Source organism: Rhipicephalus sanguineus, chromosome 3, assembly GCF_013339695.2.
Source record: "Rhipicephalus sanguineus isolate Rsan-2018 chromosome 3, BIME_Rsan_1.4, whole genome shotgun sequence".
NCBI classification, from domain to species: domain Eukaryota; kingdom Metazoa; phylum Arthropoda; class Arachnida; order Ixodida; family Ixodidae; genus Rhipicephalus; species Rhipicephalus sanguineus.
Genome location: NC_051178.1, coordinates 17025672 through 17050367, shown reverse-complemented (window position 1 = coordinate 17050367; position 24696 = coordinate 17025672). Strand labels below are relative to the sequence as shown.

Here is a 24696-nt window from a genome sequence, read left to right as displayed (position 1 = left end):
CTGTGGTGATGCAACATGTTTTGTTTGTACTGTAATAAATACGGAGCAGAAACCTGGAGACTTACAAAGAGGGTTCAACTTAAATTGAGGACGACGCAGCGAGCGAGGGAAAGGAAAATGATAGGTGTAACCTTAAGAGACAGCTAGGAAGAGAGCAGAGTGGGTCAGGAAACAAACGGGGGTTAAGGATATCATAGTTGAAATCAAGAAGAAGAAATTGATATGGGCCGGGCACGTAGCACGTCGGCAGGATAACCAGTGGTCATTAAGGGTAACTGACTGGATTCCAAGAGATGGCAAATGCGTGAGGGGGAGACAGAAAATTAGGTGGGTAGATGAGATTAAGAAGTTTGTAGGTATAACGTGGTAGCAGAAAGCACAGGACCGGGTTGATTGGCGGAACATGGGAGAGGCTTTTGCCCTGCAGTTGGCGTAGACAGGCTGATGATAATGAAATACCTGTCTTAAAAATTAAACTAGCCATACAGAGCCGAAAGGACGAAGTTTATGCAAACCCATGCACTACCCATCATTCCCATGCAGGCCGAAGCACCATGCGTTGCAGCTCTCGCAGAATCTAGCGTAAGCTTTCCCTCTAGTGGATTACTAAGGAACTTTATGGCCGTGGCTACGTGCTTCTGCCTCGAGAACAATCTACAGCGTAGATGTTATCAGTCGCAATCTCTCTCGCAGAGATATCTACCCACAGGCGCACCATTCGCAGCACGCCGCAGTAGCTTTGATTCGGCTGTCAAAGCGTGACGCTCATACCGCTGATAAGCGCTTGGCGCAACAACAACGAACTAACAATGTTCTGCGCGGCAGTGGAAAATTTATGAGACAGTTATTAACAAGAAGACCTCTTTCCGGCCCAGCGCGGCGGTCGACGGGAAATAGCGCACAGCTAGCGGGGTGGGAACAAGCAGTTTGGCACGCGCTCGTGTGGTCCGTAGTTTTTTTTTTTTTTTTTTGCGGTAGACGGTACATTGCTTCAGCATATCAAACATTTCTTCACCGTCAGCTTTATTGTGCTTCCTCTCTATAGTCCCCTCATTACGCTTACGTGATCAACAGGCCAGAATCCATTTAGAATGGACCCGTTAGGTTCATCGCACAAAATTTATAACCGCAGACGAGCACAACGCAAATTTAAAAGAAGTGATCGATTTCCTTTTTGTAAAACCATCGTGACATCGCCCCTCATATCGTTATTTCACAGATGTGCGCACGGCACAAGGCATTCACTAGTATCATTGCAGGTCTCCTCATTCACGATTACGTAATCATGCTTTCTTCGCCCACGTCTAAGGTCAACCAGACATGTTTAACTGGTATGCCCTTCCACGTGCTATGCGCCTATGGAATGACCTTCCCAATGTCATGTTCACTGAATGTAATAAACGAAAATTTCGTCACAACCTTAACACCCATTTCCATAATTAATGACTTGTCGTCGTTTACATCGCATCACGTATTTATGCGGGGAACGTTCTATAATTTCTTATTGTTTCATTTTTATACCGTGATTTCATTGCGTGTGATTACGAGCTTTTATTTTTGTTGTGTAATCCCTAACAGTGTTTTCGGCTTTTTGTGACTTGTATAACTGTAAGCCTTCTTAGGATTGACATTATTTTATAGCCTGTTTGTGACATAGTAATAATCTGGCATGCTTGACCTTCCTTACACAATTTTTTCGTTGTATAGTTACTAACAGTGTTTTCTTATCATTGTAGAACTCTGAGTCGCCTATAAATCATGCATTATTTTTATACTCTCTTACGCAATGCCCTTTGTGGGCCTGTAAGATACTTTGAATCACTAAATAAATGAATAAATAAATAAATAAATACGCCAATGTCTCTCATGTATGCAAAACTATAGCGACAGCTTGTAGCGCATGATTGAACTCTCCGAGATAACGTTAAGTGCACATATAAAGCCACGCGAGTCCTCCCAGATCGTGTGGCGCAGTGGTGTAGTAGTTACAGTGTCTGCTTGCCAGCCTACTGGCCTTGGTTCATTGTGTTCATTTTGAATGTGTCTGTGTGTATACGTGGTTCATGACTCCATGTCCAGTGTTTTCTTTTTGTGTTTTTTTTGGGGGGGGGGAGGGGGCAGGGGGTGTCTACGTCCCAAAATCATGATATGATTATCAGGGGCGCCGTTATAGAGGGAAACCATCTTATGTTCATTAACGTGGACTCAAATCAATGTACACGGGCCTCAACCATTTGGCCCTCATGTAAATGCGGCCGCTGAGATGCGATCCCGCGACCTTAGGGTCAGCACTCAAGCAACAATAACCACTAGACCACCGCGGCGGGTGTCTCCAATGTTAGAGTGATGTGTGTATGGATGCTCGTGAGGTAAAAGCCTGAAAACGGGCGAAAGAAAAAAAAAAAGGAGAGAAACAAACAGGGGTGCACAATCAATGAACTGTATGTAACACATTTTTTTTTATTTGCGAAAAGAACTACATATATTTCGACAGCATGTTTTCAGGCTGTCTAGGAAGCCGGGTAAATATGACCTAACAGCCAGCATAAAGAAATTATAGGTATGCGGAACGTTAAGCGGTAATTACATGTGGCCTTTAAGGCATGGATGACGACTTGGCAACAAACCGCATAAAATAGGCCACCTAATATTGGGCAGCATACGCTGACCGCCACTTAGGAATGAGCGATTTATAAGCGTCGAAAATTTGATCTATTTTTCTTGTTATAAGCGTTCCCTGAAGCCGCACTTGACTAGAGATACGGCTGAACTCCCAGCGAACATGACCATTCTCTAGTGTCGTCCATATTGCTTTTTTAGCGCAAAAAACGACACCACAAGAAAAAAGACGGGACACAGCGCTAGTGTCGTCCCCTAAGTCTGAGTCAATGGGTGGGCAATAGAAAGACCTTTTCCATGTTGCCGGAACAAGGTGAAAACGAAATCTATATCTCTTGAAGGTGTGCTCTTATGCTAGGAAATCAATTTGCATAGTTGAGCTCTCTCCAGGGCACCCTCGTTTCGTTCATTAGTTGATGCGCATTTCATGCCGATTTGTTTTCTCTGCATGTGCAGCGGGTGATGTCCGTTTTCGCATGTCTTAAAAGCATTTATATGACGGGTACTTCCAAAAACTAAAATTAGTTGTGAGTTGCCGTTGTTTCTTTCCCTTCTCGTTTTCTTCTCCTTCGCAAACTTACGCCACGTCTTTCAGGTAACTGTGCACCAACTGGCCCTACGGAGACTGTTATCACTAGAACGTCTCGCTGAAATTCGCATTCTTGAGTAGCACAAAAGATTCAGGAGCCCTTCCTCTATCGGGAAAATGGGGGCAAAGGAAGTTTCGTGTGTCAGTGCCTCAGGTACTATTTCGCTTTCTTTTTGTCGCATTATGAAAGGCTCAGTTTTTCCTTCCTCCCTGCCGGTAATTTAACCTTCACCCACGTGCTTTGCAGCGTAACACATCTGTTGATACAGGCAACAACGACAGTCATACGTGAAACAATGATATGTAACAATGAAATGTGAGCAACAGACTCACCGGTAGTACGTGTGCGTCCGGCCTTGGCCGACATGCCAGCGTGATCCATGAACACCGATCAGAATGGATGCGCCCACGAGCAGGCTGAAAACCACAGTGACGACGGTGATGACGCGTTCTTTGCGTATTCCCGGCACAATGGCGAGGAAGGCCGCCAGCAGCGTGAAGAAGGCGAGGTACACGAGCACTTCTGCGCGGTCAGCACTCACAGAGGTTCGGTTGTCACTCGTGTACAGTGTCGGTCCGCCGTTCTCACGGAACGCGTCGAACCAGCCCGTTGTAGTGAGCATGGCCGGCTGTAGCTCAGGCCACCGAAATCACTCCACTTGCAGACCGATGAGCGCAGTCCTGCGAATGCCGAGACTTGACTCAAAACGCGCGAGACAGTGGACCAGAATCAAAAACTCGTTTGCATCATGATTTGGGATCTAGAAAACAAATCACGTTGTTTTTCGCTCTGTTGACGTAAATGTAATTTATGAGAACTTATCTATTCATCTTGATAACACAAAAGTGCATCGTGCAGTTTCGGTTAAACATTTGACAGTTGATATGTCATTCAGATATGTTCAGGCAAAGAAATATGAAGAGAAGACCCTGTAATTTAGAGTATGGTGGCATATTTTGTTAAAGACTCGGAAAAAGTAACTAAATATTACGCCACCTCTGCTTCGCTCTTATACAGTGTCAGTCGCATTGTCTTGTAGAAACACAATTACCACCTACGCTTTTAGTCGTTTGGAGAACAGGCGTTGTTCATTATTCTGAAAGTATGCGTAGTGGCCGTACTGCATCCCGTACTTCCGTACTCTACACTTGCTCCTTAAAAGCACAAGGCCGTATTGAAAATATAGCGTCATCATTGGAAGCAGTAAGGATCCACCTGGGCATGCGTTTCGCTGAAGATATATTGATATCAATGGTTGTTCATTACAACTGAGCTTCTTCAACTTATCACCGAAGAGCGGCGTCTTACGACGAACACACGCAATGACCTATACAAGGCCGCTCGAACTATTCAAGCATTGTTTTCAGATAAACCAGGAAACACCGCTCTGATAAAGCATGCTGTTCAGTGGCCGAGTGAAGAGCCACTCAGTAGCAATCCGCACCCAAAAGAAAGCTCATGGAAGCAGAGGTTCGGCGCAGGTGAGACCCTACAGTCATCGTGCCAGGAGAAAGAGACCGCCGCACTGAATCTTGTGTAGGTTCCTGCGTCGGAAAGGCCACGTGTGGACTATGAGCAGCTAAGTGAACCTAATCACGCATAGTCGATGCCTAATAGAGGTGTGCGAATATTCGAAAATACGAAATAACGAATCGAATAGCGCTCCATTCCATTCGGTAGTTGGATCGAACAGCGCATATTCGAAGTAGGGAATTTATTTCGAATATTTGGGGATAATCAGAATTGAAGGCCGATGTGCTACACTCGCAGATGTAGACGGAGTAGCGCAAGCGCAAAGGAATCATCATACGCTCGTCAGAGTTCTTCAACTCCGTTTGAGAGTAGAGCAGAGTTAGCCGCGCAACAGATTCTCTCCTTGAAGGCAGAGTAAAATAGACTACTCAGGTCGCCGACATGGAGTGGACAAGGTCTGGCAATCCCCCTTTCGCAGGCCGAGTATCTGGCCGCCGCCGCACAGTGGTAGAACCCCATCCCGTAACCATGTATTGAAGCCACATATATTCCATTTCAAGAAGTTAATAGGGTAACTCTCAGTGATTACAAAGGTAAGTTTTTTTTTATCGTCAACGGTTGCGTTTTGAAACGCCTACAACGGCAACTTGGACGAGTCGGAACTGGGATCGAAAGTACGGCAAACCGCTGTGAGCGCATCGCCAAAAATTTCATTATGACACAAACTAATTGTCACTGAATACGGTACAGTACAAATTTGCGTCTCCGAGCGTGCGTCTTTTGTGCTGGTCGGAAGTTGTTTTTCGTGGCAGTACGTAACAACTTGGAAAATTCAGGCAAATAGACAAACCGATCGTCTAAGCGAATCAGCCAGCTTCTTAGCTAACAGTTCGTCAGTCAGTCAACTTGCGTCGCTTCCGCATGCCCTGGTCTGATCGAGGACGTTCGAGAACATAATTCCCATATATCAGCGCTGTGCATCAGAGCGCAAATATTAATCGTGTTGGCAATATATGACGAGCTCGCGCTGGACCGCACTGTGCACGCCATGGTCGCAGACGGCGGCCAACCGTTCATACTGGGGGCAGTCTGTCGAGCCGCCGGATGTTCCAATCTGTATATAGCATGCGAACACGTGCGAACCTAATGCGAAACCCAGCGCCACTGGGTCACAGTGTAATGTCGCATGCCTCATTATGGGCCCAGTGTTGCGCTGGACACTAGTGCTCGAAACGGCTCTACACAATTAAAACCATGTGCCTACATGCCATAAATAAGTTTATGAGTAAAAGGAGCGATACGCGGGGCGTTTCTTACAGCGAGGCTGTATAACTGTCGCTGGTCGGAAAATTTCGTGCGTAAACACAGAAGGCCAGGTGAAAGGGCCCCTAAACCAGCAACAGACGCTCGCGTGCTCCTCCGCTAGCACATGCGCGCGCTCCTTGCGTTTTCACCTCGGGCTCTGAGGTAGGGCATTCGGAAAGGTGGACAGACGAGCCGACGAACCCGTTCGCTGCAGACTCGTGCGCAACTAAAACGCCATAACTAAATTTCAACTTCCGGGCTGTTAGGGCCCCTTTAACAATTGAAGGCAAACGGCATGTCTTTCTTTGCAATCCGGCATACAGCATTCGTTTCAATAAAGAAAACCACAAAAGAAGCATCAAACCCGCATGATGGATGATAAGGCACCTGTGAACAATAGGAACACCCTCCCACGTGTTCCCCGTAAAGGTTAGGTTGCAGGTGCTTTGTACTTCACACGAGGGCTTCGATGGACGTCAAAGGATTCTTCCTTCTCCCCGCGTGTGTTTCCCGCTTTCACATATAAAAGGAAGACCCGTCTAGCGACTCATTCATTTCATTCCAAGAATGTCATGGGTAGACCACGGATATTACACACCAGAAGTACAGCATGAATACAATGCTGCACGAAAGGAACAATATCGATTTGGTCGCGGAACCAATCACGGTCTACCAAAGAGACCACAAACTGATTATCACTGCCATCACTCTAAAGTAATAATAAAACATACCCCCCCCCCCCACTTCCATCAGTTTGACATTCACTATCGCAGGTACGCATTCATTTCACATTCAGTGGACATTCACTTTCGCAGGGCGGGACGAAGGCCGGGCCCACGGCCCAAACGTCAAATAAAGCTTGCTTGCACTTGTGCGTCAAACACCTTATATATATATATATATATATATATATATATATATATATATATATATATATATATATATATATATATATATATATATATATATATATATATATATATATATATATATATATATATACATACAGGGTGTTTCAGCTCAAAAGCACCAACTATTAAAAAATTAAGCATATGCGCTGCGCGCCTCCAATTAGCGCAGTATTGTTGTGAGCCATATAGAGCACGTCAGAATATTTTTTTTCAATCCGCGAAGCTCGGCAATTAACAAAGATTGCTTAATGAACTTTTTAAATAGTAACCCTAGAGAAAAATCTTCAATACGAAAGTTGTAGCGCTTGTTCAGAAACATCGAATTTTTCAATCTGTGATAAGATAACTCCCATGGTTAATTTTTTTCCGGCCTTTCTTTAAATCGCGCGAAATTTAAAAAATACCACGTGACTGCCGCCTAACGGGCGGCGCTTTTAGTGCCCTCAGATGTAAGTGGAACGAATTATCAAAAGCTGCTCTGCGCACGAAGGTCGATTGAGCAGGCTATATCGGTGACTGCGATGGACGCTAAATGATGGTAGGGGCGTGCCATCTAAAAAAAATACGAAAGAGTGGCCGCCACGTGTAAGGGAATCTTTTATCTCGGTCCTTCATCACGCTTTCACCCTCGCCGCTTCCGATGTGTTTCTTCATTGGTGCAAAAGGAAAAGAAAAAAAAATGCCTACGCTGCATCAAATGCTGCTTGCGGTCTCAGTGGCATTTGCTCCGTGGCTGCCTCTTTTTCGTTGAAGAATTTTTTTTGTTGTTGAAACGGTATGCTCCTTTTGTTGGTTAGCGTCCATCGCAGTCAGCGACAGCCCGTTCAATCGACCTTCGTGCGCAGAGCAGCCTTTGATAGTTCGTTCCACTTACATCTGAGGGCACTAAAAGCGCCGCGCGTTAGGCGGCAGTCACGTGGTATATTTTAAATTCGCGCGATTTAAAGAAAGGCCGGAAGAGTTATTTTACCATAGATTGAAAAATTCGACGTTTCTGAACAAGCGCTACAACTTTTGCATTTAAGATTTTTCTCTACAGTTACTATTTAAAACGTTCATTAGGCAATTTTTGTTAATTATCGAGCTCTTTAGATCGTAAAAAATATTTTGACGTGCTCTATATGGCTCAGAACAATACTGCGCTACTTGGAGACGCGTAGCGGCTATGCTTAATTTTTTAATACTTGGTGCTTTTTATCTGAAACACCCTGTATATATATACAGGTGTATATATATAGGTCGCTGTCGTTGGTTGCCCTAAGACCAGGCGTGACAGGTTGCAAGCGTAGAAGTTGAAGATCGTCGAGGCGCTGACAGGTAGTGGTGATATCTGCAACTGTGGTGGGGTTCTTTGCAGCGAGAGCGTTGAAGGCCACGGTGTCTATTCCTTTGAGCAGGTGGCGAACGCGGTCATTCTCCGCCATGGAGCTGTCGACACGGCGGCAAAGGGCGAGGACGTCTTCGATGTACGAAGTGTACGACTCACCAGACTGTTGGACACGCTCAGCAAGCTTCCGTTTAGCGATGTCTGAACGGACAGAAGGGTTCGCAAAGATCTGACGGAGCTGCTGCCTAAAGGTGGTCCAGTCTGCGAAATCCAGTTCGTGGTTGAAAAACCAAGTCTTGGCAACCCCTGTCAGATAGAAAAGGACGCGGGACAGTTTCGCAGAAGCGTCCCAGTGGTTAAGCGCACTCACGCGGTCGTACTGCTCCAACCAGTCCTCAACGTCTTCCACGCGAAGGCCAGCGAACATCGGTGGATCCTTTTGAGGGGTGGTGACAGTCCAAGAAGGGATTCCCACGGGCGCAGGCGGTGTTGATGGAGTCGCGTTGGTCGGATCGTCTCGAGACATGGCCGAGTGCTGGTTGTATAGGCGGCGACCCGAACGTAGCTCCAGGGATGTTTTGTAGCTGAAGATGACGAGGAACCGCTGGAGGGAGAGGACTAGGGGACCGGACAGCACTCTCCACCACTTGTGAAGCAACGTTTAGGTCGCACAACAACTCTTCTTTTTATTCACCGAGCGAGAGCCCCACAACCCAGGCCAGAGTGGTGATGATGAATATATACAGATGAGAAGATGAAGCGCATGAATAATGCTCACAATATATATATATATATCAATTATTCTTATACATTACGAAGTGCAACAGGGTCCTTTCGACCATCTACAATCCCGCTGAAAAAAATCAGCTTGTTACACTTTCATGTGGAAAGCAATTATTGAAGCGTAATTTTCCGGAAAAACATTTTCTAGGGCTTGAGAGTGCTTTGAACTAAGCGCACGCAAGTGAAACTGTGTCGTGTAAATTAATTTAAATAATTTTATTTCTTGCGGCGTTACTACCGCATAGCTTTTTTTTTCTGCTTCTGAAGGCATTAGCCTTTCATGACTACGATACTTTGTTCATCTTTTTATGAATTTACATTATTTTTCTGTATGAGGAAACGCTGGAAAAAGCAGCACCTTTAGGATTTTCTTTTGAAAAAACACTGTGCTTCTCGTCAGAAATATAATCACGACGTCGACATTACAGGCACCTATTCTAACGAAAAAAAATACTGCTTTAGCAAATAAAGCCGAAACCTCGTGGCTGAACTTCAACCAAATTTGAAAAAAAAATACTATTTGACCCAGATTACGCCATCATTCTCGCAGGGTAGCCTTTCAAATAAATATATGGCACATAAACCATTTTGTTGAACAAATGGTTAATAATTTATACTAAAGCTTTCAAAAGAGCAATTTTGTTTCAAGGAAAAAAAACTTTTTTTGAAGTTTACAACTACATGGCTGCACGAAGCATCTTTTGGTTTCCGCTTCACTGCACAACACGTCGGCGCCGGATTGAAGTCGGTGCCCTTTCGCCGTCGCCCAAGGTAGCGCGCTTGGATTGATGCAATTCACCAAGCTATCCCTCACATATTTCAGTAGTCTAGCTTCATGCAAAATCGCGTTGACGCACCAATACCACTGAAACGATGGGACGCGGTATCAGGTCTCCGGCATTCCCGAGAAATCATCAGGCTGCACTGAATAAATCCGGTGGCCACGTTATCGTCTTTTCTTGGGGACCAAGAAACTGTATCGAGCCGAAGGTCCGGAGGACACGTCGGGCACGTCTTCTATCGCTTCTCAAAAATCAGGCACCTCAATTTACGCAATAATGACAACCACACGAAGTACGTAGAATGCATTTTTCTATGTTGGTTAAAAACGATTATTTTTGAGCTCAGTGCGCTGTGTTCCGGTGAGCTGATCAAAACAGGTACCCTAGATATTCATGTGCAAGATTATTCCATGGCTTTTCCGTAAAGAGCACTAACGTTTGTCGTAGAACGGGACATGTCACTCGGGCCAACGTTTCTAGAAGTGAAAAGGCCATCGTTCGGGCTGCAACTGCGTTTCTCTTCTTCGGGCCTTTCTGTCTGTCGGAGCAAAGCGTAGATAAACATGGTGGATGGAAGGACGGTCCGAAGAAGACACGCTACGGTGTCGAAACGGTGGCTCCAGCAAGATTCCCTCTTGTTGTACACCTTTTTCTTCACTTGAAGACTGCATATTCCCCGGGACATTTTTACTCTAGTTGTCGGCAATACTGGATGACGACGCTGCTTGCTGTCACCAACTCATCCTGCATGTCGCGTCGAGAGATGCCACAATACCACGTATTCACTACGCATAATGTATTTGCTCTTTATTTTCAGGTGTTGAATTACCGCACTTCTCCGTTGGACCGAATGGATGCCACAAAACTGTCTACGTAGAAGGGCGGCACATGAAGAGGGTGAGAGAACTGAATGACGTTCACCTTCTTCTCACGCAGCGATCATAGTGCCCACTTCATGAAACAGTGTGTTGCCATCACGAGCACGTGTACTTAAAAAGTACACTTGACGTACTGCGTCCACGTGGTGCTCAAATCCGATTCTGGCGCACATCGAAATCCATCGAGGATCATGCATAACTTCAAAATTCTTGCCAGATTCACATACATCTTCGGAGCTAATTCGAGGAGCTTAACTGTGCCAAGCATGCAAGCGTCCCTGCTACGAAACATAAAAAGGGCGTTCTGCTCATAGCGCACTTCTGCAACGGTGGGGGGTCCTCGTGACCGAAGCCGCACATGGGGAACGTGTGAGCTGGCTAAGAGCGGCAAAGCGGAGGCAACAACCAGCGGAGTGTCCTATGAAGGAAGCAAAACATTTTTTGCAGCACAAGCAGGCATCCGCTACGGAACCATTGAACAGAGACAAAAGTACACCTTTACTACTCCCAGTTCGACTGTAAGGGCAAAGTAAAGAACAGCTAATTTTGCGGTTTTCGACTATGTGGCGATAATGAAAAACGTAAGATGTAGATTTTCACCATTGCTCTAGAGCCAAACACGCGGTGAATAGCATTGGAGAGATCGTGTCTCCCTGCCGTACGCCCTTCTTTATTGGGATTCTGTCGCTTTCTTTATGGAGGACTATAGCGGCTGTGGATCCGCTGTAGATCCACAAAACAAGTAATGGACTATTTAGGTGCTTCGCAAAGACAAGCAAAACAAGCAGTCAAATTGAGAACAGAACACGGAATCCTCAGCAATCCGAAAAAAAAAAGAAGGGCCACCCAGTAAGTGAGCACGTGAAGTCTATGATAAGGGAGTATTAAGATGACACAGTTTCATATTGTCTACAGGGAGAAAAGATATAGTAGCTAGGCGACAAAAGCGGCTGCTGCTTTTGAACCTACAGGAGCTTTATGCTGAGTGGAAAAATGCCCATGACATCAAGCGTGGTTTTTCAATGTTTTCTACCTTGCGACCATCGAACTGCGTGGTAGCGGGAGCAAGTGACACGCACACTGTCTGCGGCTGCATAGATAATCAAAATTTTAAATTAATGATCCACAGTTCCAGATTGAAGAAGAATTTGGAAGTGTTGGCCACAACTGCGTGGAGCCCAGAAGAGGAAGACTGCATGTATTTGAAGTGTGACGCCTGCCCTGGCACCAATCGTGCCGAAAGCGCGTTCCATAACAGCTCAGCCTTCTTACACTGCTTTAGAACGCATACGTGAAAAACAGTGGGTCAGTGGCCTACGATGCAAACTCGAAACTCCTTTGCTAACTCCGGAAGATTTTCGTGATACATTTTTAGAATGCTAGACAAAGTGAAAATCCTGCATTATATCAGCGAAAAGCAAGCGTGTTACCATCGTCATGCGAAGACAAAACTCACGAAAACCGAAACCCTGGTTCTTCTACACTTCTCAGAAAAATACACCTTCCTTGTACAGGATGTTCCACAGGCTTACCATTGAGTTTGTAGCGGAGAGGTAGAAGAAGAACGATGCTGCTACATTGACGTACGAAAACCAACTACTTTATTCCTGGGCCCACGCGCTCGCCTTGCACGCGCCTCCGCTGACTTCGTCGTTGTCGGTGCCTCGGCACGCCAGCACGCGACAGGGCCCCCCGCAGTATAGACGGAGTCGTAGGCAAAGAATGTCCATTATACAGTCCTGGTCGGTAAAACCGAGTGGTGACGGGGTGCTCAGTTTTCTTTTCAGGGGTTCGGGGCTGAGAGTGGCGCAGAGGACGGGTGGAGAAACCTAGTGGATTTTGCGAGCCGTTCCGCTGACGGGCGGCGCTGCGGAGAGACGCTCCAGGAGGGCCGAGTGGGTCCGCGAAAGAGCGGTCGCACCGGGCGCGCTCGTCGCCGAAGGCGTGACCGTCGTGGCCACCATTACCGGGGATTCGCTCGCTGGATTTCGTGCAAGACGGACGTGCCGGCCGCGATGTCCTGGATTACTCCTCGTACCTCTCGCTGACCGGCGCCCCGTGACGGACTCCTCGCCCGCTATGTCGTGCGCCGCTCATCGACGGGGCCTCCGCCGCTTCGCCGATGTTGTGCACCGTGCCTCTTGCTGTGTTTCGTGGACCCGTCCCTGAACTCCCGTGACCGTTTCCCCCATCTTTCCTGTCCTCTTCTCTCTTCGTTGGATGGATGTGCTCCTATAGCTTCTTTCTCTGTTTTTTCCTACCATTCTTTTATTCCCTCCTTACCTCCACCCCTACAAGGCACTGCGCCGTGTCGCCTATAGGCAGACAGAAATTAGGTGCCTTTTTCCCTTCCTTAATAACCACAGAAGAAGAAGAAGTACCGGGGAGGGTGCCGGCGCAGTCATGGAGGACAGGGTGCTGCCGTGAGGGTGCAGTACGACGCTGCCGTCGTCCGCCAGCAAAACCTGTATGCGCTGCTGGGGAGGCACTGCCGCAGTCTGCGAAGCCTTGCTCACCACAACCTGCACGCTCTCTGTGACTGGTGCGGGCGCGATGGAAACCTCGACTGGTATAATGTTTTCTTGATTGAACGTAGGCGATGGCGGGGGCGTAGACTCCGGCATGATTCCATGCTCCTTCAGCTACTCGGCCAAGTCTACTGTGGGCGCTTTCACCGGCTTCTCCGCGGCTGGTGGCGCCGTTGTAGTAGGCGTCTGTGACTGGTGGTGTATCGTCGCCGACGTCATGGGTGCCGAGACAGACACGGGGAGATGTTGAGGCGGCGCCGGATGCAACACCGTCGTGGTGGTCATGACGGAATGGTGGTGGTCCAGCGCCAGTATCTGCGGCTGGGTGAACGTCAGTATCTACACCAGGGACGGTTGCTGGTCTGTCAGGAATGCACCCAGCGTAAGCTGGACCAGCATGGTCTGCACGTGTAGCATTGGCTGTAGCTGTTGTAATGTCAGGGGCTTTCCCGGGACTATGGCAAACGAGGGGGGCGGCATCATGCGCGGCGGCGCCAGAATGATGTTGGGCCTTGGCCCCAGATTCTGCGGGATGACCAGGGTTGGGGTGCCAGGTGTGGCCTTGTGATAGTCCGCCCGGGGAGACTGGGACCAAGTGGTGGTGGTCGGTGTGGGCGCCGTCATGTTTGCGTTGCTGCTCGACAGCTTGGGCAGGATCTGCGGTCGGGACAGTGTGATGTCCGAAACCAACCAGCGTGGTCGGGACAGTCTGAGGTGGCTCGTTTAGGGTGACACCTGAGGTGTCAGCGATAACGTGACAGGCAGCGCTGGGGTGGGTGTCGCACAGAGGATAAGTAGGCGCTGATGCCGTCATGCTCGCCGAGGTGTCCACAGGCGTTGACCACTCTACCAAAGGCTGTTCGTCGGCGATGGCTGGAGTGGCAGGCAAAACAGTTGGCGGCAGGCGATACTCAGTCGTGGCACGTGACGTGCACGGTGCCGTCCTGGGCGCCGCGTCGAAAGCGATGTCTTGCGATGGCTCTGTGGTTACGTTTAGCGCGGCAGGAAGCATGTGACGTGGCGCTGCTGGTTGCGGTAGGGCTAGAACGAATCCTCGAAGTTGGTCGTATGCCTGCGGCCCTGGAGGAGGCACAACGCATCGCAGAGCAGGAGGAAGCATAGCAACCGTGATGGCGTACATGTGCTGCTGCGAGACGATGTTTCGCCAGTAGAAACCAGCCTCCATCTTGATAAGCCAGATGGCTGGACATCGCGGCCAGAATTTGGGAAACTCCGGCGGCAGCAAGATGAAGTGCGGCGTGGATTCATCTGGTCGCAGCGCCATCGTGATAGGCGTGTCAGGGGTCGGTTCACTCGGTGAAAACGTCCGGCGGAATCTTCTGGAAGGTCATTCCAAGGTCCGGGTCACCACTGTAGCGGAGAGGTAGAAGAAGAACGATGCTGCTACATTGACGTACGAAAACCAACTACGTTATTCCAGGGCCCACGCGCTCGCCTTGCACGCGCCTCCGCTGACTTCGTCGTCGTCGGTGCCTCGGCACGCCAGCACGCGACAAGTTAATGAAGAAGCAACGCTGTAATCATTTGTAGTCAATTGCTGCCCTGACAAAGAAATTGTAGTGAAAAGCTGCGTTGTTATTTCAGACTGCACAGAACACGATGCAGTTGCAGTGCCCGCCTTCCAGGCAGAGGTGGTACCACTACTGCAACAACAATTGCCCGATTTGCGGACAATTCTTCATTTTCCGGACGGGGCTCCAGCCAAATACGAAAACGAAAGAAACATTGTGAACCTCTGCCATCATGAAGAAGACGTTGGAGTCAGTGCAGAATGGCACTTCAATGCGACATCTTATGGCCAGAGCTCCTGCGACGGTCTTGGAGGCACAGTGAAGCGTCTAGCAGCCCGAGCCACTCTTCAGAGGCCGTTTGGTGACCGAATTATGACGTCAAGCGAACTATTCCCGAGGGCTCGAGACAACATCAAAGAAATAACTGTTGTTTGGCTCTCAAAGAAGGCTGGCCTCGCGCACGACTGGCCTCGCGGTTCCACAATGTGACTAAAGAGAAGGTACACGGACGTATCATTATTTTAGACCCTTCTCGCTGACTTCACTGCACGCTGGCGTTGTGTCGTTTTCAACAGCAGTGGTGGTTCAAGTATCGGAGTGCTAGGCGAAATAAACGAGGCCTATTAATAAAGCTAACTGTGATTGACTTTATCTGCGGAGTCGTTTTAGAGAGCACAAAGGCGGGTTCAGAGCCCACTTATGCAGTGCTCGCTTTGCAGCTGCGATGCTTCAATGGTACTGGGGGCCTATACCGAACCACGGATTACGGAATACTGTTCCGTGTTGGTCCCTCCTGATTGGTCAATAGACCTTTTTCAAGGACACGAGCGCCACCAACGGGCGCGCAAGCGCTCATGGCAAATGTGTGTACGCCGCAGCAGCAGCCGCGACGAGCGCGCGGGCCCCGCGCTGTAGCTGTCCGCTTGCGCCGTGCCAGGACTTCTTAGACACAGTGAATGTGGCAAGGTTCAACATGTTACTGCGCAATTCAATCACGAACTTCAGTGTTTGGCTGCGACGGCCTCTCGACGATTTCCATCTGTCCCACTGTTGGACCAGTTGAGCGGCTCAGAAGCGCCACCTTTTATTTATTTATTTTGGCGCCAGTGCGCCTTACGGCATAAATGAAAAAAAAAAATACAACTCGGTTTCCTATGAAGTGCAGGAGCGGTCTATGATTGGCGGATGCATTTCGAATCAACGTCCATCGACACTGTCGACGACTACGGTGTGAGGTTCTGATATTTAAAGAGTACACTAGAAAGTGTAGTCGGCATTTGGGGAAATGAGATACATTCATTGCGTCGCTCGCACCATATATGTAACGAACGATAAGTGCCTCCTAACCTTAGTTGGTGCTATAACTACAGGTTGGAATAATACTTAGAGCGAAAAAAGAAAGGAGCAGTACAAAGAAGGAAATGCACAAACCAGCGCTCACACACAACTGAAAGTTTATAGCACGCGTGAAAAAAAGCATATATACAAAAATGGGAGTGCGTCGCGCGTGTCATAAAGAGGCACAAAAAGTCAAACAACCAAGGCGCGTGCTTACAGTGATTAATAAAGTTGAATTCCTTGTCTTGTAACGACTGAGAAGGTTGACTAACACAAAGTGTGGCGTTATTTGTGACATGATATGCCTCCGAAATTTCTCGCGTTGTCTGATTAGCTTGATGGTACAAAATTACTGTGCTTTCGAAGATGGAATTACATTTTCATGAGTGACATAGCGATGCGAGATGAGACGGCTCCATTCAATGAATTTCGATGCTCGCTGAGGCGCGTGTTAATACATCCACCAGTCTGGCCGATGTACATGTGGACACGTGAAAGAGAAGTTTGCGGTTAACTCCTACACAATTTATAAAACAATTGGCATGCCTCTGACCACATTTTTCTTTGCCCACCGCAGACCCCTGCGACCTTAATGCGACTATAAGCTTATTTGGGGCGGCAAACACAACCTTCACCCCAACATCGCTTCCCTATGTTCTTCAGGCCATGCGACTTCTTATACATATGTAGAATAACTGCAATATTTCTAGTTCCTTCATTATTAACGGATGGAGGGCGTCCGTGTTAATCTTTCTTTGCCATGTGAACAGATTTTCGTAAACCAATACAGCGATACGCAGGATATCCAGCCTCTTTGCAGCTGGAAACAACTGCTCATCTTATATGCGCAAGCTTTTTTTTCCAATGCCGCGCGTAATCATGACATTACAATTCCTCCTTTAACAATATTCGAATGCGCCGACGCAAAATAAACACCTATTTCGCTCAACGCGGAATATATATAATGCCCGCAAACATGTTCCGCAGTGAAACTTAAAAGCATGTATCAAGAAACTGCAAATTATTAGAGCAAGGCATTTCGCAAGTGAATTCTAGTCTCATCCCTTTTTTCTTAGGCACGTTTAGAATGCGCTCACTTCTTTGTACAGCGCGTGACTTTTCAATTAAAAGCAAATAATCAGCTGTATACCTGAACACTGTAACACCTCTCTACGGTTTGGTTAAACCCGATCACGAGCTGCTATGGCATTAAGTGCCATAGTGGCTTGTGAACAAGTAATCATTGAATAAATACGAATTCGGTGTTCCAGCTCACATTGCTCACGATAGTACGTTTTGACTGCATGTACCGGCACGTGATAACTCGCATGTCGCTTAAATGCTACTTCCGGTATACATCCGCTCGGTAATACCTACACTGACTGCATCATTCCTTTCACATTTCATGCGTGGAGATACATGCAGGTGCGTTCAGACATATGTAGTATTAAGGATTTAATAATAGTCAACCAACGGCGGCGCGTTTTTTTTTTCGTTTGGTGCTCCCACGGCGCCAACGAGCAGCGAGCGACGGAACAGCCGGCGGGCTCGCCGTACACACTTTTCCCATAGTGCTTCGCGCGCCCGCGGAGGGTTCTGGGATTGCTTGAAAATGGTCTATTCTGCCTGTGAAAGCAGGACGGACTAATCAGAGACTTGGTATTGGTCAATTTTCTCTGTCAAGGCAGAATTGACCAATAGATAAATGCGTCAACAGGAAGTTGCAGGAAGCCACATTACTGAAATCTGTTACGGACAGCTGTGTGACTTGCATTATTCGCAGCACAATAGCTTGGGCGCCGCCGAAAGGGTACCCGCTCTCATCCGGAGCCGACGTTTTGTGCAATGAAGACGACAGAAGAAGAAGCTTCGTGCAGCCATGTGGTTGTTAAGTTCAATTTTTTTCTTGCTTCAAACAAAAATGGCTCTTTTCGAACGTTTGGTAGAAGTTATTAACACATTGTAGAACAAGAAGGCTTATATGCAATATTTTTATTTGCATCGCTACAGTGCGAAAACATTGGCGTAATGTGGGTTAAATAGATTTTTTTTTCAAATTTTGTTTAAATTCAGCCACGAGGTTTCGTTAACACGGTGTGGGTTCGAGCTAGTTGGTATTCCATGATCAACACTTCTTGCGCAAAATTTTCTCAGACAACGGACGAAACAGACATGGACGGGCGTTCGTCCGTTGTCTGAGAAAATTTTGCGCAAGAAGTGTTGATCACGAGGTTTCGGCTCTATTTGCTGAGGCAGTATTTTCTTTCGTTAGTATAGGTGCCTGTAATGTCACTATAATACTTACATATTCATAATTCTGAATATCTTCATATTCAAATTATCAATATATTACATATTCATAATTCGGTCATGTGGAGAGGCAGAACTTCTGTGTTTTATTTTGGATTTTAATAATGCTCACCCTTCCATATCCTTTTCACACACATATTCACAAGACGCTATTAACTTTCTCGATGTCACAGTATGTCTGGATAGTGCCAAATTAACCACAAAACTTTAGCGCAAGCCCACTGACAGATAGAGGTATTTCGATTTTCACAAAAGGCATTGCAAATTCAGCATACCTTACAGCCAGGCCTTACGCTTTAAGCGAACTTGCTCCCAACAATCGGACTTTGATAAGTGTAACCAACTACGCACTGCACGTCTTAAACAGAAGGATCCGCCCAAGTTAATCGATAACGCAGTGAGTCGCGCCGACGCACAAGACCGCACAGCACTCTGCATTATCAAGGAAAATCCTAAAAGTCCTTCACAGGTTAACTTGGTTTTAACCCATAATGCATCAGCGCCTAACGTCGCACTTATTCTCCGTAAACATCACAACATATTTATGCAGAGCAAACGCCTTACAAGAGCGTTTCTAGAACCACCACTTGTTGTCTACAGACGAGGCCAAATTCTGCGGGATTTGTTAACTTCCTCTAAAACCAAACACAACAGTAATGTGCAGACGGTTATTGGTTGCTATCCTTGTAAAAAACCCCGCTGTAAAGTGTGTGCGCACATGACTACGACAACACTGGCAACAGGTACCGCGACTAACTTCAAGCGCAAAATTAAGGGCAATTACACTAGTGACACTGCAAATGTCGTATATTTGTTGAATGCTCAATATGTCATGTACAATACAGAGGTCAAACCGAAACTGCTTTTCGATACCGTTTTAATAATCGTAGAGCTCATGTGCATGCCCTTCCTGTCTTGCCAATTTCAAGGCATGTCCCCGAATCAGGTCATTCTTTCAGTGACATTAGAGCTACAATACTTGAATCGCGCTTTGAATCACGTCGTGAACGCGAAGTGAGTCATTCCTAATTCATAAATTGAAAACACTGTCTGACGGCATGAAAGGAAACCGGGGTACGCTTACTTGTATGTTGACTTAGTACAAGACAAGAAGAAGAAATAGTAGAGAAGCAAAGGCAGGGAGGTTAACCAGTTAAGGAAAACCCGTTTGCCGCCCTACACATGGGGACCGCTTTGTGTTACTGGCTAGTGGGCATTTCTTGCAAGGTGTTCACCTGTCGCCTCTTATTACGTACATAATGTCGACGGCCTGTGTGCCTTCATAATTTTACACGCATCTCCTTTGCTTTGCGCGCTTCTTAGTTTTGTTTGTTTTTATCTCACTATCTTTTTTTTTTCAAAGACTTGCTGAATGTTTTTCGGCTGCGATTATCCCGCTGCATTTATGGTCACGTCAGTGACTGTCTGCGCAGTTTGCCATTTCGTAGACCTAGTTCATTGCTCACAAGTTCTAGGGTATCTAGTATGTACCAATTCACTATTGTATAGAGATATGCGTTTTGAGTTGTATGTGCACTACAGCCAGGTGCCTTTAGTGATGCATAATATTGTTTCAGAAACAACTGACTATCACTCAGCCATGCGATACGCAAAGAAGCGGCTTATATATGTGCCCTGCGTGGCAGCTGTAACCATTCACTCTGACGAAGGCACGCCCACCAGCACAAACGTTAGTAAAACTTGTGTTTCGCATGCTTCTGGACCACTTTTTGAAGTGAATTTTCCACATGACTCTGCACTTGGCTCTCTCGCTCTCTCTGTGTATATATATATATATATATATATATATATATATATATATATATATATATATATATATATATATAAGTATAAAAGTATATGCGCCTTCATAAAAACAACTGTTTATTTTGTCTACGTTTCGACGGGAGCCCCGTCTTCTTCAGGACATAACAATATTTACAGCGTCTGTGTGTCCTCTTATAGCATGTTCAGAGTGGAAGGGAAAGGACAGAAAGGAAGGGAAATAACGGAGAAAAAACGGGGGGAACCACGACAACAACAACAATAACAGCAATGCACACTCACAAAAAAAAAAAAAAAAAAAAAAAGTCCGGAGGGTCAGTAAGAAGGGTTTTGCTTGTCGCGGACATTGTGTTCGTTTAGGCAGCGACAACAATGCACTTCAAAAGCTGCCACCCGCGCCACTGCAAGACCAGTATTCCCTATTCCCAAGCACACAGATTCAAAAGAATCTGCTCTCGCTCTGAGGATTTCCAAAAAAACACCGCACGTATGCGCGAGGTACTCCTCCATCAAGAATACCCACCAGCTATCATTGATGACGCGATCAAAAAAGCGGCAAATCTGGACCGCCAGACTTTACTTCACCAACAAAAAGATACCGATCAGCAGCGCAAGAAAAATCTTGTATTAACTTTCACAAACAACCCACCCAACATTAATAAGATCTTAAAAAAACACTTTAACATATTGGAACAGAGCAAGCGACTATCCAAAATTTTCACTTCCCCTCCGGGTGTGGTATACAGGCGACCAAGAAGTATCAGGGATCATTTAATAAATTCAAAGATAGGCACAAAGCCCCAAATCGGGTGTCGCCCTTGCGGAAAAGCAAGATGCAAAGTATGCAAGCACATGCAGACAACAACCGTGGCGGAAAGCACACACTCAAATTTTAAGCACAAAATAAGTGGTGCACTTGACTGCGACTCAAACAACGTCATATACCTTTTGGAATGTGGGGTATGTAACATGCAATACGTAGGCCAGACAGACACGCCTTTTAGAATTAGGTTCAACAACCATCGGTCACATGCACGTTCCCTGCCTGGCCTTCCACTTTCTAAACATGTCGCATTGAAAGATCACAGTTTCGAGGGTATCAAGGTTACACTCTTGGAAAACAATTTTCGAACAACCAGAGAAAGGGAGCAACGTGAATCATACTTTATATACAAATTCGACACGATAAAAAGTGGAATCAATGAACACCCGGGAACCCTCTCCGCATTACGATCATTAAAAAGCGCAAACGCCAATCTCTAATCAGTCCCCGGCCCCTTGCCGCCCAATACGAGCATAACAATGTTTTGAATGATAACGCTCCTCGGTGCAGCCTTGAGCTTAGCATCTCACTAACCAGGATTCATCTGCCACTTCAAGCACAGCCGGCATGCACAGATAAGTGGTCCCGGACGTCGTACAGTGTTGTGTACATCGTACAGCACTGCACTTAAACTGTCATTACACGAACAAGCTTTTAGTCGGTCTTTTTCCTTTACAACCCTTACCTTTTTCTACATCTTTTCCTCTTGCAAAAAGAGCCGATGCGCTTAATAAATATTGACGACGCGACTACACTACCGGCCACTTCGGGTCTTACATCCAGGCCGACACGGAAAAACATACGCTGAAAGCCCTCACTGTTCACCCCACCAATTACTTTAACGCGGTAAACGACGAAGAAGGACGTCAAAAACGCCACCAGTGGCACCACACCGGAAGGGGCCATACTAGATGCGCGGGGTGATTACATTGCCCGTTTGGGGGAAGATGGGTGCGCAGAGGCTCTATTGTTGTCGCTGCCTAAACGAACACAATGTCCGCGACAAGCAAAACCCTTCTTACTGACCCTCCGGCCTTTTTTTTTTTTTTTTTTTTTTTTTGTGAGTGTGCATTGCTGTTATTGTTGTTGTTGTCGTGGTTCCCCCCGTTTTTTCTCCGTTATTTCCCTTCCTTTCTGTCCTTTCCCTTCCACTCTGAACATGCTATAAGAGGACACACAGACGCTGTAAATATTGTTATGTCCTGAAGAAGACGGGGCTCCCGTCGAAACGTAGACAAAATAAACAGTTGTTTTTATGAAGGCGCATATACTTTTATACTTATAACCTTGCGGCAACCGAAGTTACTCTTCCGTATTTAAGCCTTATATATATATATATATATATATATATATATATATATATATATATATATATATATATATATATCATATTTCCAGGACGAAAAAGAAGACACGAGGACACAGAGCATATACATATGCGCAAAAGTTCACGCTTTTTGGATCCAGTGAATAATAATAATAAGTAATATGAAGTGCAGGCGCACGTACAAGAACAACAAAATTACATTTATTCCTCGTCACGGTCGCCGGCCGAAACGGCGAATAAATGAATAAATGTAATGCTTTGTGCTTTGCACGTGCGCCAGCACTTCTTGTGAGTGTGTGTATATATATATATATATATATATATATATATATATATATATATATATATATATATATATATATATATATATATATATATATATATATGTGTGTGTGTGTGTGTGTGTGTGTGTGTGTGTGTGTGTGTGTGTGTGTGTGTGTGTGTGCACATGGCAGACGGCCTGACGGAGGCCTCAAATTGAGCCATCAATCACGTAAACCATCTGGGTTTGTGCGTGAGCACGCCGTCTCGGACTAAGTCCCGTCGCAAGATACCAGTGCTGCTTTCGGTGTCTCTTAATGCTGCAACTTTTTTTCCAGCAACTTCGCCAGTCAGCGCAGGCATTCCTTCAGCTAGGCCTGCTGGGCAGACTGTCATCGCGGCATCCACGACAGGAATCTTCTGCCCACTTCTAAGGTCGACGAAATAGTCGTTGGTCTCGTTTTCTGGCATGCCGCCCTCATCGTACAAGTAAAGGTGCTATTCACACCTTTACACAGTTATGAGTTATGGGTTATAAGCTACAGCAGGCCCACTCAAAAACATGACCATCTTAGGCAATGGTGATGGAGGAGCGCATGTCCTGGGGGCGGCCCTGCGACATACCCAAACTTGGGCTCTCCCCAAGTCTCATGTTGTGTGTCCTTCGTATTCAAACTTATTGCGCCGAAACCACTGAAATTTACTGTAGCGCCCGAACAGCACAGCATTCAAATCGGCGCCAGATATTATTATTCGCTTGTTATGATTATATTCGCGAATATTCATCATTCAATAAGTGTATGTTGTCGCATTTCGGAAACGCGTCACTGACCGAAGACTCTCAGCAGTGTCCAGTAGCTAATAAGCAAGTTGTAAAGATGTACCTGTACTACCACCAAGTATAAACAGCAAGATACGAAAAAGCAAATGTGCAGAGGGAGGTGAGAGACCTTCCCCATTTACAAACGCAGCTGCGTCACTTCTTGTCGGCTGCCACTTTCAGAGTTAGTGACCACAAGTAGCAAGTTTCCAGGCAAAAAATATATACAAACTGTTAAGATGCGCGCGTTGAAAAAGAAAACGCCTTTACGTGGTACCCTCGCGTGTATACAACATGATGATAATTAGCTATGACGCTGAAATTTCGACGACTTTGAGAGGCAGTGATGCTGCATCAAGAAACAGTCGCACCGATAGAAGAAACGCTCGTCAAAATACTTCTTTATACTTCGTGAATTTGCACTGAGTGGTCATATCATTACACGCCGGTTTTACGGCGCATCATATAGCCAGTGCATGTGAGTACGATGAGGGCTCTCCGGTAATCAAAGAAAAGCGACAAGAATATGAATACGCAGTGCAGCAACCCAAGGAAAGAGGACAACAAAAATGCCGCCAAGGCCAGCTGGCAAGGACCAAGCGTTAACCTCAACCCCTTTCAGAGGCCACCGGAGGAGGAAAAAACGGCGGGAGACCTTCGTGCGTGCTCCTTGACGCCGCGATTGCTTTAGCCGGATACAGCTTAGGAAGGCAGGAGACGGCCCGCCCAGTTGACCAAAGGGTAACAGCCGATTGCCTACGCGACTAAAGAAATAGCACCGCTCATGAGCCAGACGGTGAAGTCACCAGGCGTCCGGCTCATAACGTCGGCAGTCAGTAGGCGCCCACTGGTCCAGGCACCCGCCTTGAGAAGGAAACGCCGCTGGCGTCAAAACTTGTGTCCGATTCGCTAACTCTGGCCATAATGCGCTGTAGACGTGTTGCGAACTGTGTACTTAATATGTGATGCTATAAATTACCAAGCAACATTAGCGGTTGCCTTTCTAAGCAAACTAATGAGCCTACGTCGACCCATTGTGGCAGTGCTTTGTATACGAGGGAGAAGATATAAATAATCTGCTTTTTGTTATCAAAATATTTATGCATAAACCTTTCCACAATATTCCTTTAGTCACCTTCAAAGTACTCTCCACGAGATGCGTTGAACTGGTCAAGTCTTTTCTCCTATTGCATGTATGTAACTCTTCAACTTTGGTGTCGTCCAGTGCCTTTTGAGAAGCTGTTCTGAGTGCGTAGCACTTTAGGGGCCCTGCCTGTCATCCATCAGTCATGTGGCGTGATAAT

The 24696-nt window shown here is 46.5% G+C and overlaps 1 pseudogene; it reads right to left on the bottom strand.

Moving 5' to 3' along the window:
* The window catches only part of LOC119386470 (dual oxidase maturation factor 1-like), a 192320-nt pseudogene that overhangs the window by 77894 nt on the left and 89730 nt on the right, over positions 1-24696 (bottom strand).